Here is a 16,554-nt window from a genome sequence, read left to right as displayed (position 1 = left end):
CATCCTGGCTAACACGGTGAAACCCCGTCTCTACTAAAAAAAAATCCAAAAAACTAGCCAGGCATGGTGGCGGGCACCTATAGTCCCAGCTACTCAGGAGGCTGAGGCAGGAGAATGGTGTAAACCCGGGAGGCGGAGCTTGCAGTGAGCTGAGATCCGGCCACTGCACTCCAGCCTGGGCGACAGAGCGAGACTCCGTCTCAAAAAACAAACAAACAAAAAAATATTTTTAAGGGTCTAATAGTTAAAAGTTAATTTGTGATGAAAAATAACTCCTGTCTATAATTGTATTTTATTTTACTGTTTTAATTTTATTGTTTTATTGTTAAATTGTTTAATTATTTTACTGTTTATTTTGAGACAGGGTCTCACTTTGTCACCCAGGCTGGGATGTAGTGGCACTCATTGCAGCCTCAACCTCCCAGGCTCAAATGATCCTCCTACCTCAGCCTCCTGAGTAGTTGGGATTACAGGCATATGCCACCACGCCTGGCTAATTTTTAAAATTTTTTTTGTACAGATGGGGTCTCACTATGTTACTTATGCTGGTCTTGAACTCCTGGGCTCAAGTGATCCCCCTGCCCTTGGCCTCTCAAAGTATTAGAATTATAGGCATAAGCCACACACTCTATATCCATGGTCCTCAACAGGGAGTTGCTTTGCCCTGAGGGGACATTTAGCAATGTGTGGAAAATATTTTGGTTGCCACAGCCTTGGGGTGTGAGATGCTACTGGTATCTGGTGTGCAGAGGGCAATGATTGTGCAAAGCATCTTTAAATGCACAGGATAGTCTCCCCACAACAAAGAATCACCCATTCCAAAACACTAATAGTGCCAAGATTGAAAAACACTTCCGTATGTGACTCTGTGACTCAACATAAGAGTTCTATGATTTGGAGAGTCTTCTCATATTTAATTCTAGAGGTTGTGAAAATAAAATGAAGGTCATTATAATGTTATAGTTCAGCCATGTGTACCATTACCAACTGCTTGCTGACTCTTGGCCTTTTATCCTTACCTAGACTATTAGACCTTCACAATGGATTCTTAAGTCTGGCCTGAGACACTTCTTATTACTACAGGAAAACAAAAAAGAAAGCAAAAGATCCTACTATCTGGTAATAAATATCTCATCTGAGCAGGTTTAAAGATCAAATAGTCTTTGAAAAATAACATTTCTGGCTATTATTAAAAAGTCAAAAAATAACAGATGCTGGTGAGGTTGTTGAGAAAAAAGAATACTTTTAGCCTGTTGATGGGAGTGTAAATTAGTTCCACCATTGGGGAAGACAGTGTGGTGATTCCTCAAAGACCTAATGACAGAAATACCATTTGACCCGGCAATCCCTTTACTGGGTATATACAAAAAGGAATATAAATCATTCTGTTATAAAGACACATGTGTGCGTATATTCATTGCAACACTATTCACAATAGCAAAGACATGGAATCAACTTAAATGCCCATCAGTGATAGACTGTTTAAAGAAAATGTGAGGCCGGATACAGTGGCTCACGCCTGTGATCCCAGCACTTTGGAAGGCTGAGGCAGGCGGATCATGAGGTCAGGAGATCGAGACCATCCTGCCTAACACGGTGAAACCCTGTCTCTACTAAAAGTACAAAAAAAAGTTAGCCGGGTTTGGTGGCGGGTGCCTGTAGTCCCAGCTACTTGGGAGGCTGAGGCAGGAGAATGACGTGAACCCAGGAGGCGGAGGTTTCAGTGAGCCGAGATTGTGCCACAGTCTGGGTGACAGAGTGAGACTCCATCTCAAAAAAAAAAAAAAAAAAAAAAAGAAAGATAATGTAGTACATATATACCATGGAATACTATATAGCCATAAAAAAGAACGAGATCGTGTCCTTTGCAAGGACATAGATGGAGCTGGAGGCTATTATCCTTAGCAAACTGATGCCGAATACTGTGTGTTCTCACTTACAAGTGGGTGCTAAATGATGGTCACATAGAGAAGAACAGCACACACTGGGGACTACCAGAGGGCAGAGGGTAGTAGGGAGAGGAGCAGGAAAAATAACTAATGGATACTAAGCTTAATACCTGGGTGATGAAATAATCTGTACAAAAAAAACCCATGACACATGTTTGCCTATGTAACAAACCTGCATATCCTGCACATGTACCCCTGAACTTAAAAAAAAGAAAAAAGAAAATTAAAAATAACGATTTTTATAAGGCAGTATGCTTTAAAATGATGTCATGGACTGTTAAGCTTTAGTAGACTTGACCAATCATTTAGTCCAGTGCTTTTTTTTTTTTCAAGTAAAGTAAGAGCCTCACTATCTAAGCTCACATGGTATATTGGTTGCAGGATTAATATAAGGAGGCATGATTACATGATCACAATCCAGACACAAGGCACCTCCTTCATGACAAAATTCATCACAAATGTAGGTTCTTTATGTGGTTCTTTTATGGCCCTCACTAGCTTTTGCATCAAGGTTTGCTCAATGTGAACTTTACGAAAATCAGGGAGAAAATGATTTGGTGAATAAGGGGATTAGAAATTGCATCCTGGCATCATTTACACAACTTGCAACACAATATTAAAAAATTACTAGGGAGGCAGAGGTGGAAGGATATTTTATGTATGTATATCTTAGCCATACCCAGTGGTACACACCTACTGTCCCAGCTACTTGGGAGGCTGAGGCAGGATTGCTTGAGCCCAGGAAGTTGAGGTTGCAGTGAGCTGTGATCGCGCCACTGCACTCCAATCTGGGTAACACAGCAAGACCCTGTCTCGAAAAAAAAAAAAAATCAAATGATTTTTTTTAAAAATGAAGAAGAGGACAAGTAGAGAGGTAGGGTGGGGAATTTTCCCTTGAATCCTCAAAATAATAAAAGTCTATATTCCACTTTCTGCTTCCTTCACAACATTTGAAATTCCACAGTAATTTTCCCTTCAGTTATTTGCCTATTTCCTTTTTAATGAGTTTCCATTGTTATACCAAGTAGATTAAACAACATTCTTCTTTTCTTATTGAATTGATATAGTAAGATCTGGGGGAAAAAAAAAAAGTTATTCCAAAATGCTAACAGTAAAGAACAAAGTTTTTAGGGATCTAATAGTTTCTTTCCTTCCCAGCTTTATTGAGATTTAATTGACAAAAATTATTTATATTTAAGGTATATAACATGATGATTTGATATATGCATACACTGTAAAATAATTACCACAGTCAAGCTAATTAACATATCCAATACTCCATATAGTTAACGTGTGTGTATGTGTGTGATGAGAGCACTTATGATCTAGCACATCTAAATCTCCCTTACCAAACTTCAATATACCGTAGAGTATCATTAACTTGTAGTCACCATACCGTACATTAGATACCCAGAACTTTATCATCTTGTAACTGAAATTTGGGTCCTTTGAGCAACATCTCTCCATCTATCTTATCCCCCAGCAAGGAGCAATCACCATTCTACTTTTTGCTTCTGTGAGTTTGACATTTTTAGATTCCTTCTGTAACTGAAGTCATATAATATTTGTCTTTCTGTGTCTGGCTTATTTCACTTAGCGTAATGTCTTCCAGGTTCATCCATGTTGTCATGAATGGCAGGATTTCCTTCTTTTTTATGATATAATATTCTATTATGCATATGTATAAATATAAATATATATACCACCTTCTTTGTATCCATTCATCCATCAACACATGCTTAGGTTATTTCTATATCTTGGTCATTATGAATAATTCTGCAGTGAATGTAGGAGTGCAAATATCTCTTCAAGATACTATGCTGATTTCATTTCCTTTGGTTACATACCCAGAAGTGGGATTGCTACAGTAGTTCCATTTTTTATATTTGAAGACCCTCCGTACTGTTCTTCATAGTAGCTGGGCCAATTTACATTTCCACCAAAAGTGTATAAAGGTTCTCTTTCCTCCATATCCTCACTAACACTTCTCTCTCTCTCTCTCTTTTTTTTTTTAAATAATGGCCATCCTAACAGGTATGAGGTAATATTTCATGGTTTTGATTTGTATTTCTCTAATGATTAGTGATGTTGAGCACCTTTTCATGTACTTGCTGGCTATATTTGTGACTTCTTTGGGAAAATATCTATTCAGGTCCTTTGGCCATTTTTTAATTGGGTATTTGGTGTTTTGCTGTTGAGTTATATAAATTCCTTAAATATTTTGGATATTAACCTCTCATGAGATATATACTTTGGAAATATTTTCTTCCATTTTCTAGGTTGCATTTTCATTTTGTTGACTGCTTCCTTGGCTGTGCAGAGAGCTTTTTAGTTTGATGTAGTCCCACATGTTTATTTTTCCTTTTATTGCCTGTGCTTGTGTCAAAAAATCATTGCCAAAACCAGTGTAAAGGAGTTTTTCCCTTAAGTTTTCTTCTAGGAGTTTTGTGATTTCAGGTCTTAAATTTAAGTCTTTAAATATTTCACGTTAATATTTGTTATTGTATAAAATAAGGGTCCAGTTTCATTCTCTTGCATGTGGAGATCCAGTTTTTCCAGCACCATTTATTGGAGAGACTATCCTTTCCCCATTGTGTATTCTCCTCGGTGCCCTTGTCAAAGCGAGATCTAGTAGTTTCTAAGCAGCATGATGAAGCTGTAGCTTTACTGATTTCATGTTACAACAAAAAATTTTTAAGCACAAAACCAGGGGTGTGACATACCCTGAAACTGGTGATTTGAAAAACAGTAGTGTTAGAGAAAGGGATCTATGGAGATCATTGTTAGTAGTAGTAATTGGGGCATTGGATCAGGATACTGGGGTATCCTGATCTGATACCTTAATTATATAATTAAGTTTTTAAGTGTAGAAGTGGGTATAATGATCACTGTTTCAATAAAATTAAAATATTAATGTGTTAAAGTACCATCTCATTTGGTGCTAGTAGAAAATGAAATGCATAAAAACTATTGCTAAAAGTCACTAAACCTCTCTTACAGCCTAATTAGCAAGTTAATGCTTTTTCCTTTTGGCTGTTCCCTAATTTTTCATTCAATTTATGTTTTCCCAAAAACCTGCTAATTTCATGTACTTTAACCCTACGGAAGAGGATGTTGCTTAGCAACTGCCTAAATAACTAATAGACCTAGGTATCTAGTAAAGGCTTGAAGGATTTACTTATTTTAAAGTTATATATTGTGTATTAACCATCAAATCCAAGAGGAAGTTGTTTCACTTTGATATTTATTCTGATTTCTGCATTTTTATGATTAATTCTTTTTTTTTTTTTTTTTTTTTTGAGATGGATTCTTGCTCTGTCGCCCAGGTTGGAGTGCAGCAACTCGGTCTCTGCTCACTGCAACCTCTGCCACCCGGGTTCAAGTGACTCTCCTGCCTCAGCCTCCCAAGTAATTGGGACTACAGGCACACCTACCATGCCTGGCAAATTTTTGTATTTTTAGTAGAGACAGGGTTTCACCATCCTGGCCAGGTCAGGATCTCAAACTCCTGACCTCAGATGATCCACCCACCTAGGCGTCCCAAAGTGCTGGGATTACAGGGGTGAGCCACTGTGCCTGGTCTGCATTTTTATAATTAATTTGTACATGAGTTGTTTCTGGAAAAAAAAAAAAAGTATGTTTTATAGGAACTTTTTTTCTCCCTTCAGTCTCATAGTAGCATTACTGTATTTGTCATTTAATTTAGTTAATCTTTTCTAACAGAATACCCTATCAATGATATTTGCTGAGTAGAAGTGTTTTCTGGCCAGGCACGGTGGCTCACACCTGTAATCCCAGCACTTAGGAGGCTGAGGCAGGCAGATCACGAGGTCAAGAGTTTGAGACCAGCCTGGCCAACATGGCGAAACCGTGTCTCTACTAAGAATACAAAAATTAGCCGGGAGTGGTAATGCATGCCTATAATTCCAGCTACTCAGGAGGCTGAAGCAGGAGAACTGCTTGAACCCAGGAGGCAGAGGTTGCAGTGAGCCAAGATCATGCCACTGCACTCCAACCTTGGCAACAGAGCAAGACTCCGTCTCAGAAAAAAAAAAAGGAAAAGAAAAGAAAATATTTTCTAATTCACTGGATACAGAATTCTGTAGTATTTCTTTTTAATGCTAAGCTGATTCTTTTAGAGGAAATATATTAAGGTTTTAGGAGAAGGAATTTAGAAATTAAATTGAAGTAGTTGCTATTACTTACATATGATGGTTTTACTTTTGATTGTTTGACCTAGAAGTACCTCAGAAGCGTCATCTGAGCTAAGGGTGTTCTAGGTTTGAGGGTGTGAGTAGTGCTGTCATTTTGCGATGTCCTGTCATACTTAATTTAGCCTTGGTATGTTTACTTGTCTGAGGTTAAGTCTCCCCACTATGACATATAAAGTTGTATTATTATCCAGATCTCAGACCTATTTTCTTCACTCTTGTGTGAGTTCATTCTCATGCTGCTAATAAAGACATACCAGAGACTGGTTAATTTATAAAGGAAAGATGTTTAATTGACTCACAGTTCAGCATGGCTGGGGAGGCCTCAGGAAACTTACAATTATGGCAGAAGGGGAAGCAAACGTGTTCTTCACATGGTGGCAGGAAGAAGAATGCGAGCACAATGGGGAAAAACTCCGTCTAAAACCATCAGATCTCATGAGAATTCACTCACTATCACAAGAACAGCATAGGAAAACCACCCCCATGATCTGATCACCTCCCATGAGGTCCCTCTCCCAACACATGGGAATTACAATTTGGATTACAATTCAATACGAGACTTTGGGTGGGGGCACAGCCAAACCATATCAACTGTGATTCTGTTCAGCTGCCCTGAAGTAAAAACAAAATACTAGCAAATTTGCTTACTGCACCCTTTGCATTCTGTGGTTCTGAGACATTAAAGACCATTTGCACCAGGCTAGTGTGGTGACTCACTCCTGTAATCTCAGCACTTTGGGAAGCCTGGGGAGAGGATCACCACAGCTCAAGGGTTTGAAACCAGCCCGGACAACACTGCCAAACCATGTCTCTACAAAATATAGAAAAATTAGCTGGATGTGGTGGCACACACCTGTGGTCCCAGCTGCTTGGGAGGCTGAGGTGGGAGGATCACCTGAGCCTGGAAAGTTTGAGGCTGCAGTAAGCTGAGAGATCGTGCCACTGCACTCCAGCCTGGGCGACAGAGTGAGACCCTGTCTCAAAAAAAAAAAAAAAAAGACCACTTGCCACTTGCACAAAAATATTAGCAGTAAAAAGAACACATAGTTGGGCATGATGGCACACGCCTGTAATCCCAGCTACTTGGGAGGCTGAGGCGGGGGATTATTTGAACCCAGGAGTTGGAGGTTGCAGTGAGCCCAGATGGTGCCACTGCATTCCAGCGTGGGTGACAGAACAAGACTTCGTCTCAAAAAAGAACACAGGCAACTTATATTAATAGTGTTAAGCAAGTCTACATTAAAGAGAAACTGTGCTTTCAAAGAGTTACTTTTGTCTCAGAATGGAACTGCTTTGCAAAATGGCTACTTTAGAATTCTATCTTGCAGAGAGGCTTTGGGCAATTTTGTAGCTTGTTTTCTTTCACAGGCAAGAACTCCTAAGATAACATTTTGTATAATGATTAATTACCCTCTATACATATCAGACATTTTTTGTTTTAATGGAGTATCTTCAGTAAGACATTACCCTATCATAAAATAAAGTGTTTTTAAAGCAATATTGCCCGGCACGGTAACTTGTGCCTGTGGTCCTACCCACTCAGGAGGCTGCAGTGAGAAGATTGCTTAGCCCAGGAATTCAAGTCTGGCCTGGGCAACATAGCAAGAACCTGTAACTTTTTTGAAAAGGCAATATTAGATTATTAGTAGCTATAGTAACTATAAATAATAGAACATTTCATCTACAATTGACTAATGTAGAGCTTATTTATAAACTGCAATCTATAAGACTGTATGTATCATGTTCACATCTCAACTGTGTTCATATCTTATTTGCATTGTCAACCACTGTACAAAGAGAACAATGTAGGATAACTAGAGTGAAGTTTAAAGGTTCATACTTAGTAAGTTATCGGATACAAAGACAATATCTGCCAAATAGTTTAGGACAAAAATAATTTTTAAGAGATATGTAAGTTTGAGAGAGAGTGAAGGAGAGGTGGGGAGAGGGAGGGAGGGAGGGAGGGGGAGAGAAAGAGAAAAAGAGAGAGAGAGAGAGATGCCAGCCTGCCAATATTCAAAGAGTTTAAACTTCAACCATAACATTTATTTTTTCTCCTTCTCTCATCTTTCCCTATCTATAGAAATATAAAGACATATTTTAGATTTAACATAAAAAACAAACTGTCATTCAAATGAATGAAATTAGAATGTTCTGAGCATTGCCACTGCCACCACTATGACAACTGTTTTAAAATTATGAAAATCTTTTTATTATTTTATTTTAGACCATTAAGCAATTTATTGTTGCTCTAAAAGCATGCATAAAGCCAATTTTTAACATCATGGAAGCCATCACTGACAAGAATGCTGCCTTAATTCACATGATATTTTCCATTATAGCAGTCTGTTGATATGTGTATTGCATTCATCAGTAACTTGAGAAGAAATTGATAAATTGCCTTCAGTCTTCTTTCTCTTCATATTTGCAAATGCCTTATATAATAAGTACTACTACAGGCCAGGCATGGTGGCTCACACCTGTAATCCCAGCACTTTGGGAAGCTGAGATGGGTGGATGGCTTGAGTTCATGAGTTCGAGACCAACCTGGGCAACATGGTGAAACCGCTTCTCTACTAAAAATATAAAAAAATTAACCAGGCTTGGTAGTACATGCCTCTAGTTCCAGCTACTTGGGAGACTGAGGGAGGAGGATTACCTGAGCCTGGAAGGTCGAGGCCGCAGTGAGCTGTGATCATGCCACTGCATTCCACCCTAGAAAATAATGAGACCCTGTCTCAAAAAGAAAGAAAAAAACCAATTTTAATTTAAAAATTAGCTGGGAGTGGTGGTACTTGTAGTCCCTGTTCCTCTGGAAGCTGAGGTGGGAGGATCACTTGAGCCCAGGAGGTTGAGGCTGCTGTGAGCTGTGAATGCATCACTGCACTCCAGTCTGGACGACAAGGGAGAAACCCTGTCTCAAAAATGATAGATAGCTGGCCATGGTGGCTCATGCCTGTAATCCCAACATGTTGGGAGGCCAACACGGCCAGATCATGAGGTCAGGGGTTCAAGACCAGCCTGGCCAACATGGTGAAACCTTGTCTCTATTAAAAGTACAAAAATTAGCTGAGTGTGGTGGCGTGCACCCGTAATCCCTGCTGCTTGGGAGGCTGAGGCAGGAGAAATGCTTGAACCCGGGAGGTGGAGGTTGCAGTGGGCTGAGATCGCACCAAAAAAAAAAAAATAAGATAGATAGATAGATAGATAGATAGATAGATAGATAGATAGAGAGAGAGATATATACTATTGGATGCAATAGAAGTTTTCAGCCCATATTTTCATTATATAAGGATACAATATTAAGAGCAAAATACTGAGAGAAGAGAAATATGGTCTACCATTAGAAATTTTAAAACTTCTATTTCAGGGTTTCCAAATGGGCTGTTCAAAAGTGAATTGAATCTTGCTTTCATTTGTGATAAACCTAATGTAGGTGGGAAAAAACCTGAGCCTTTGTAATCACATGTTTGGGTTTAATCATAACTCTCCTTTAGTAGTAGTGTGACTTATTTATTTATTTATTTATTTATTTATTTATTTATTTATTTATGACAGAGTCTTGCTCTGTTGCCCAGGCTGGAGTGCAGTGACATGATCTCAGCTCACTGCAACCTCCACCTCCTGGGTTCAAGTGATTCTCCTCAGTAGCCTCCCTTAGCCTCCTAAGTAGCTGGGATTACAGGTGCATGCCACCAGGCTCACCAATTTTTGTATTTTTGGTAGAGACGAGGTTTCACCATGTTGTCCAGGCTGGTCTTGAACTCCTGATCTCAGGTGATCCTCTCGTCTCAACCTCCCAAAGTACCAGGATTACAGGCATGAGTCATTGAGCCTAGCCAAAGTAGTGTGACTTTAAATTGCTTCAACTCTTTTGTTGTTGTTGTTGTTTTTGATGGAGTCTCACTTGCTCTGTCGCCCAGGCTGGAGTGCAGTGGCTTGTCTCAGCTCACCTCAGCCTCCGCCACCTGGGTTCAAGTCTCAGCCTCCTGAGTAGCTGGGATTGTAGGCACCCACTACCACGACCAGCTAATTTTTTTTGTCTTTTTAGTAGAGATGAGGTTTCACCATGCTGGCCAGGCTGGTCTCAAACTCCTGGCCTCAGGCGATTCACCCACCTTGGCATCCTAAAGTACTGGGATTACAGGCATGATTTCCATGCCGCCCAGCCTAAATTGGTTAAACTCTTAGGGCAAGTATCTCTTCTGTAAAATTGGCATAATAAAACCTGCTATGAAGTATTGTATAAGAACTAAAAGAGATAATGAAATTATGGCTCCTCCCTAGCACACTAGGTTTTAAATAAGTGTTATTTCTCTCCCCTTCCACGTTTACCTCTGATGGAAACTTGTTTGACATCTTTGAAGTGAAGTGGTTAGTCAGTTCTTAGTTTCTGAGTTAACTGCTACTCTAAACCACTGCACAGGGTATTTCTTTTGACTCAAGATAAAAATGAACTGTGGAAAACCTTACTATAATACAGTTATGAAGAGGGATTATTTATTTTCACATGATAGCCCATAGTAATGGTGTTTTGTTGATCAGATTACAATAGATTAATATCATTATAAAACAAATGTTCGTTTTTCCCTGTTCTCATAGTTGCTCAGTTTAATAAGAGGTAATTGATTAAATTCTGTTTGCATTGTAGTCAGGAAACTGGAGAGGGCAGCAAACTATAGGAGATTGTGCCCCACTGCCCTACCCAGGCCTCCCTATCAAGACTTCACCTCCGGCCGGGCGCGGTGGCTCAAGCCTGTAATCCCAGCACTTTGGGAGGCTGAGACGGTGGATCACGAGGTCAGGAGATCAAGACCATCCTGGCTGACACGGTGAAACCCTGTCTCTACTAAAAAATATAAAAAATCTAGCCGGGCGAGGTGGCGGGCGCCTGTAGTCCCAGCTACTTGGGAGGCTGAGGCAGGAGAATGGCATAAACCTGGGAGGCGGAGCTTGCAGTGAGCTGAGATCCGGCCACTGCACTCCAGCCTGGATGACATAGGGAGACTCAGTCTCAAAAAAAAAAAAGAAAAAAAGGCTTTACCTCCACTAACCTGTCTCAATCATTTCTGACAGAGGACTCATGTAAATTACCAAATTACTCCCAAATAAATCAGCATCCAGAAAGATTTAGTTGTTTATGGAAAATTGGTAGAGGAGTGAAATTGTGTGACACTGTTATTCGTCCCTCCTGGACAAGGAAATACGGGAAAAAAAAAATGGAGGCATTGGTTGTGTTCTTGTATATTGAGAACCTCACTCCCTGCCCCATTTCTAAAGGTTACAATTCCATCTTCTCTTTAGTTTTTTTCAAATAATTTTGCCCCTCTGTGCATCATTTTTATTAATATTGATAATAACAACCGACATCAATCAAATGCTTTCCAGAGTCAGGTACCTCACTGCACTATTTTATCATTTTCTGGATAATGATATGGTTTGGCTCTGTGTCCCTGCCCAAATATCATCTCAAATTGTAATCCTCACATGTCCAGGGAAGGAGGTGAGTGGATCGTGGAGGAGTGGATTATGGGAGGTGAGTGGAACAGCATCTGCCATGCTGTTCTTGTGATCGTAAGTGAGTTCTCACAAGATCTGATGGTTTCATAAGTGTCTGGCATTTCCCCTGCTTTCCCTTCTCTCTCCTGCTGCCATGTGAAGAAGGTCCTTGCTTCCCCTTCACCTTGCACCATGATTGTAAGTTTCCAAAGGCCACTCCAGCCATGTAGAACTGTGAGTCAATTAAAACTCTTTCCTTTATAAATTACCCAGTCTCGGGGTTTTTCTTCATAGCAGTGTGAAAACGGACTAATACAGATGAGAAAACCAAGAAGTGAGACAAATTATGTAATTTGCTTATGGTCACTGCTGTAGACTGAATATTTGTGTCCCCCCAAAATTCACATGTTGAAATTCTCAAATGTGATGATATTAAGAGATGGGACCTTTGACTGGTGATTAGATTATGAGGGTTAAGTTCTCTTGAATGAGATTAGTGCCCTTATAAAAAAGTCTCTAAGGAGACCCCTTCCTCATTCTACCATGTGAGGACACAGAGAGAAGCCCTCTGCCTGTGACTAGAAAACACGCTCCCACCAGACACCGAATCTGCCAGCACCTTGATCTTCCACCCTTCAGAAATGTGGTAAATACATTTCTGTTGTTTGTAGGTTATCCAGTCTATGGTGTTCTATTCCAGTAGCAGCCCAAACAGACTAAGACATAGCCAGTGAGTGGTAGAGCCAAGTATCAAACTAGGTTATTCTAAACTCTGGAGCCCACACTTCCTTTCTCTAATGGCATAAATGGAAGCTAGCAAGGCAGAAATTTAATAATCTTCAATGACTGGCTTTGGCCTATTTGTTGACCTGATATTTGCAAACTACCATAGGCTAATTTAAATCTGCCTTTGAAACTTCTACTGTGTCCAGTATCAGTTTACCACTCTAGTCATTCTAAATTCATTTTTCCCTGTAAAAAATTATTTCACTTTGCCTATCTAAATTCAATCCATCTTTTCCATGAAGTCTTCCCCATCTGCAGAGGGACTTCATTCTATCACAGTCCTATATCACTCATTATTGTATTACATGACAGACATAGCTTTTTTAATAGTCTGTAACCTACGTATGTGTGTCAAGGAGACATCAGTGTTTGAGAAGCAGCAGTGTTTGACACATGACTGATTCTGGTATACGTTTGCCTACTTTCCTTATCCTTTAGCGTGCACACTAGAAACAGACACACCTGTTTTTTAATCCTAGCAGCTCTATTTCTAGCTGTAGGTATTGAGTCAAATCACAAAACTTCTCCATATTTTAATTATCTACAAAAAAGGAAAATTATGGTATCTAGTTTATTGATTCACAGTGAAGATTAAATGAGATTCCGTGTCTAGGACGTAGTGAATACTTATTAGCGGCCACAATTATAACATTTTCAGTAAATATTCATTGTTATAGATTATTTGTATTACTATATTATAAAATCTGTAATCCCCCTTTTACACATTATAAGCATTTAGTAAATGTTGAGTTTTTTTGTTTTTTTCTTTGTTTTTTGTTTTGAAACAGAGTCTTGCTCTGTCGCCCAGGCTGGAGTGCAGTGGCGCAATCTCAACTCCTGGGTTCCAGTGATTCTCCTGCCTCAGGCTCCTGAGTAGCTGGGATTACAGGCATGTGCCACCACACCTAGCTAATTTTTGTACTTTTAGTAGGGACAGGGTTTTACCACGTTGGCCAAGCTGGTCTTGAACTCCTGACCATGTGATCTGCCTGCCTTGGCCTCCCAAAGTGCTGAGATTGCAAGCGTGAGCCACTGTGCCTGGCCTGAGTTGCTTTTTTAAAATAAATTAAGATTTAATTCACATACCATCAAACTTGTCAAGTTTTAACTGCAGGATTTTAGCCAAGTGCCCTGCTGCAAGCTGCTGGTATATAACATAATGCAGGCATGTGAGGTCCCATTGGAAAGCGAGTTATACAGGCTGGGAGAAAAACTTGAGAGAAATTGGCACTTGCATGAAATCCTGTTGCTGTTCCCTAAACCTACCCTCTGATCTTATGAAGAAATGAATATCATGTGAAATGGTTTCATTTGGTTGTTAGTGAAATTTTTTAAATAATTATTTGAATGTTTTAGAAATTAATGTATTGTTATTTGTAATTAGAATTCAGTTGTGCACTCTGCTTAAAATGAGGCAAAGTGAAGCATTACTTATGTTTTCAGGTATGTATGAAACTATCTTCATTTTGGGTGATAACAAATATCAGTGAATGCTTACAAGCACTTGAAACATTTACTTTTGGTTAGGTAAAATTTAATGTGAATGTGTTGGTGGTGGATTTTAATTTCAAATGAGGTAAAAAGTTGAATTGTTAAAGAGTTGCATCTATTCTTTCATAGTCTGGAATCTACCTCACCCTCATTCTTTGTGGTGAGTTGCAAATGAGGCAGCAAGATACCCAGCATACCTGTTAAGCAAGTATTTATGTCCCACAGGTTTTTCTTTTTTTAGTTTAATGCTAGGTTTTTTTTTTGTTTTTTTTTTTGAACAATCTGTTTTCTGAGGTTTTGAATTTTCCTAGCAACTGCTAGGAGAGATAGGAAAGATAATGAGCTGAATGGCTGGTATTCAACACAAGAATAATGGTGTTCTTTATTTACCTTTGCATAATTTTAAAGAGAACAAGTTTACTTAACTTTTACTTGTTCTTTTCCCATTGTAAAAACTCAGTAGGTGTTACTAGACTATTCTGAAATACAAATTCTGAAAAGCTTTCTTCTACTGATATTTCTGTGGTTTCTCATTCATATTTTCTCTTTTGTTACCTCACTTAGAGCACATGGGTTTTGTAATGCACACTGCTAAGAGTAGATAGAAACCTGCTTGGAATATTGATTTTCTGTATGTATTTATAGAATTTTGTCTTTCTTATAGTTCTTTTTTTTTTTTTTTTTTAAGAGCATCTTATTCTGTCACCCAGGCTGGAGTGTAGTGGCACAATTGCAGTTCACTGTAGCCTGAACCTCCTGGGTTCCCCGCAAATAGCTGAGGCTACAGGAACTTGCTACCATGCCTGGCTGATTTTTAAATTTTTTGTAGAGATCTGGGCTCAAGCAGTCCTCCTGCCTCGGCCTTGCAAAATTCTGGGATTATGGGTGTGAGCCACCACAACCAGCCTTTCTCATAGTTCTTTGTCTCTCTGTGAACACTGTGAACATTTTGTCATTTTGAAGATGCTTAACATTGAGTCATGTATACTTTGTGAATGTTTGCATAGCATGATTTAGGAACATCTGGAAGAATGTTCATGAAAGATTAGAGGAGGGCCAGTCATGCAGGAGGAGCAGAGTATCTTCAGGGCGCCACCCATCTATGTGGGGGTTGCAAAAGACCTTCTTCCCTCTAAACCATATTTCTTTTTTTTTTTTTTTTTTTTTTGAGATGGAGTTTCGCTATGTCTCCCAGGCTGGAGTGCAGTGGTGCGATCTCGGCTCACTGCAACCTTCGCCTCCTGGATTCAAGCTGCTATTCTGCCTCAGCCTCCAAAGTAGCTGGGACTACAGGCACACAACACCGCACCCAGCTAATTTTTTTGTATTTTTAGTAGAGACGGGGTTTCACCATATTGGACAGGCTGGTCTCCAACTCTTGACCTCGTGATCCACCCACCTCGGCCTCCAAAAGTACGGGATTGCAGGCATGAGCCACCGTGCCTGGCCTAAACCATATTTCTCTTATAGTAGTTTTGTCCTTCTTTCCATCTGATCCTGATTTTGTAGCTGACATGATGAGAATATTCAACAAGTAGAATATGAGATATAGGAAAAGGATCTTGACTGCTACTCTCCTGAGTTGAGATAATTTTTTTTTCTTTTCCCCAAGATGGAATCTCACTCTGTCGCCCAGGCTGGAGTGCAGTGGCGTAATCTTGGCTCACTGCAACCCCTGCCTCCCGAGTAGCTGTGTCTACAGGCGCGCGCCACCACACGTGGCTAATTTTTGTATTTTTAGTAGAGACCGGGTTTCACCATATTGGCCAGTCTGGTCTCAAACTCCTGACCTCGTGATCTACCCACCTCAGCCTCCTAAAGTGCTGGGATTACAGGTGTGAGCCACTGTGCCCAGTGAGGTGAGATAATTTTTATACTTGCTGCTTTGACTGATGAATAAAAAAAATGCTACTCCCATAATGAAACTGCTTTGCTGCATTGCAGAGAACACAACAATAGAAAAACAGCCACATCTTATTCAAGATTTTTGTTTCGGCTGTTTCTAAATTTGACACTTGAGAATAGATGGTTTATTTGACTCATAGTATGACCCAGGTATGCTTTTGTTAAAAAGAACAGTTCTAGAAGGATGACTGTTGGGGCAAAATTGGCTACTAGTATGGAATACTCTCTCAGTATAAAATCTCAGAACAACATTTAAAAATCATTGTAGATATTTTATTCGTAAACATTTTCTTAATAAGATCCAGAAAGGGTTTATAAACCTAATAAACCTATTTGATAGCTTCTATCAAATAAACCTATTTCTATCTTCTATCAAATAAACCTATTTGATGGAAGGAAATAGGAATAGGACACATTGCTTTTGACTTTCTGCACCCATGTGGAAACCAGGGATCTATTCTGTCCCTCTCAATTTACATGACCATGAGGAAACTGAAACCTAGTGAAGTTAAATGACTTGCCCGGGGACAGACAGCTAGCTAGTTCCTGCTTGAACTGGGGACCATCTATTTGATTACCGGGAGTGCGGTTGGTTTCTGTTGCCTGTTTGATACTCTTCTGGAAAGTTTTAGCGGCAAATGGTGTTGTCCACACCACGGCCCTTGATCTCAGGTAATTCTCCACACCACTGCCTTCTTCTTTTTTTTTTT

General features: G+C 39.6%; 1 protein-coding gene across 9 annotated transcripts in view; it reads left to right on the top strand.

The window, feature by feature from the left end:
• Positions 1-16,554, top strand: part of RABGAP1L (RAB GTPase activating protein 1 like) — a 795,491-nt gene that overhangs the window by 654,118 nt on the left and 124,819 nt on the right. Inside the window, exon 1 of one of the 9 annotated variants that reach the window (XM_073011769.1) lies at positions 16,286-16,516. The exons of 7 other annotated variants lie outside the window; for them this stretch is intronic. The gene's annotated coding sequence lies outside the window, so the exon portion shown is untranslated. Of the gene's footprint in view, positions 1-16,285; positions 16,517-16,554 lie in introns of those variants that run through there. One more of the 9 variants, XM_073011770.1, reaches the window with a different exon arrangement.

Source organism: Chlorocebus sabaeus, chromosome 25, assembly GCF_047675955.1.
Source record: "Chlorocebus sabaeus isolate Y175 chromosome 25, mChlSab1.0.hap1, whole genome shotgun sequence".
NCBI lineage: Eukaryota > Metazoa > Chordata > Mammalia > Primates > Cercopithecidae > Chlorocebus > Chlorocebus sabaeus.
Note: the sequence above shows the minus strand (reverse complement) of the source record. Positions and strands in the feature narration are given on the sequence as shown.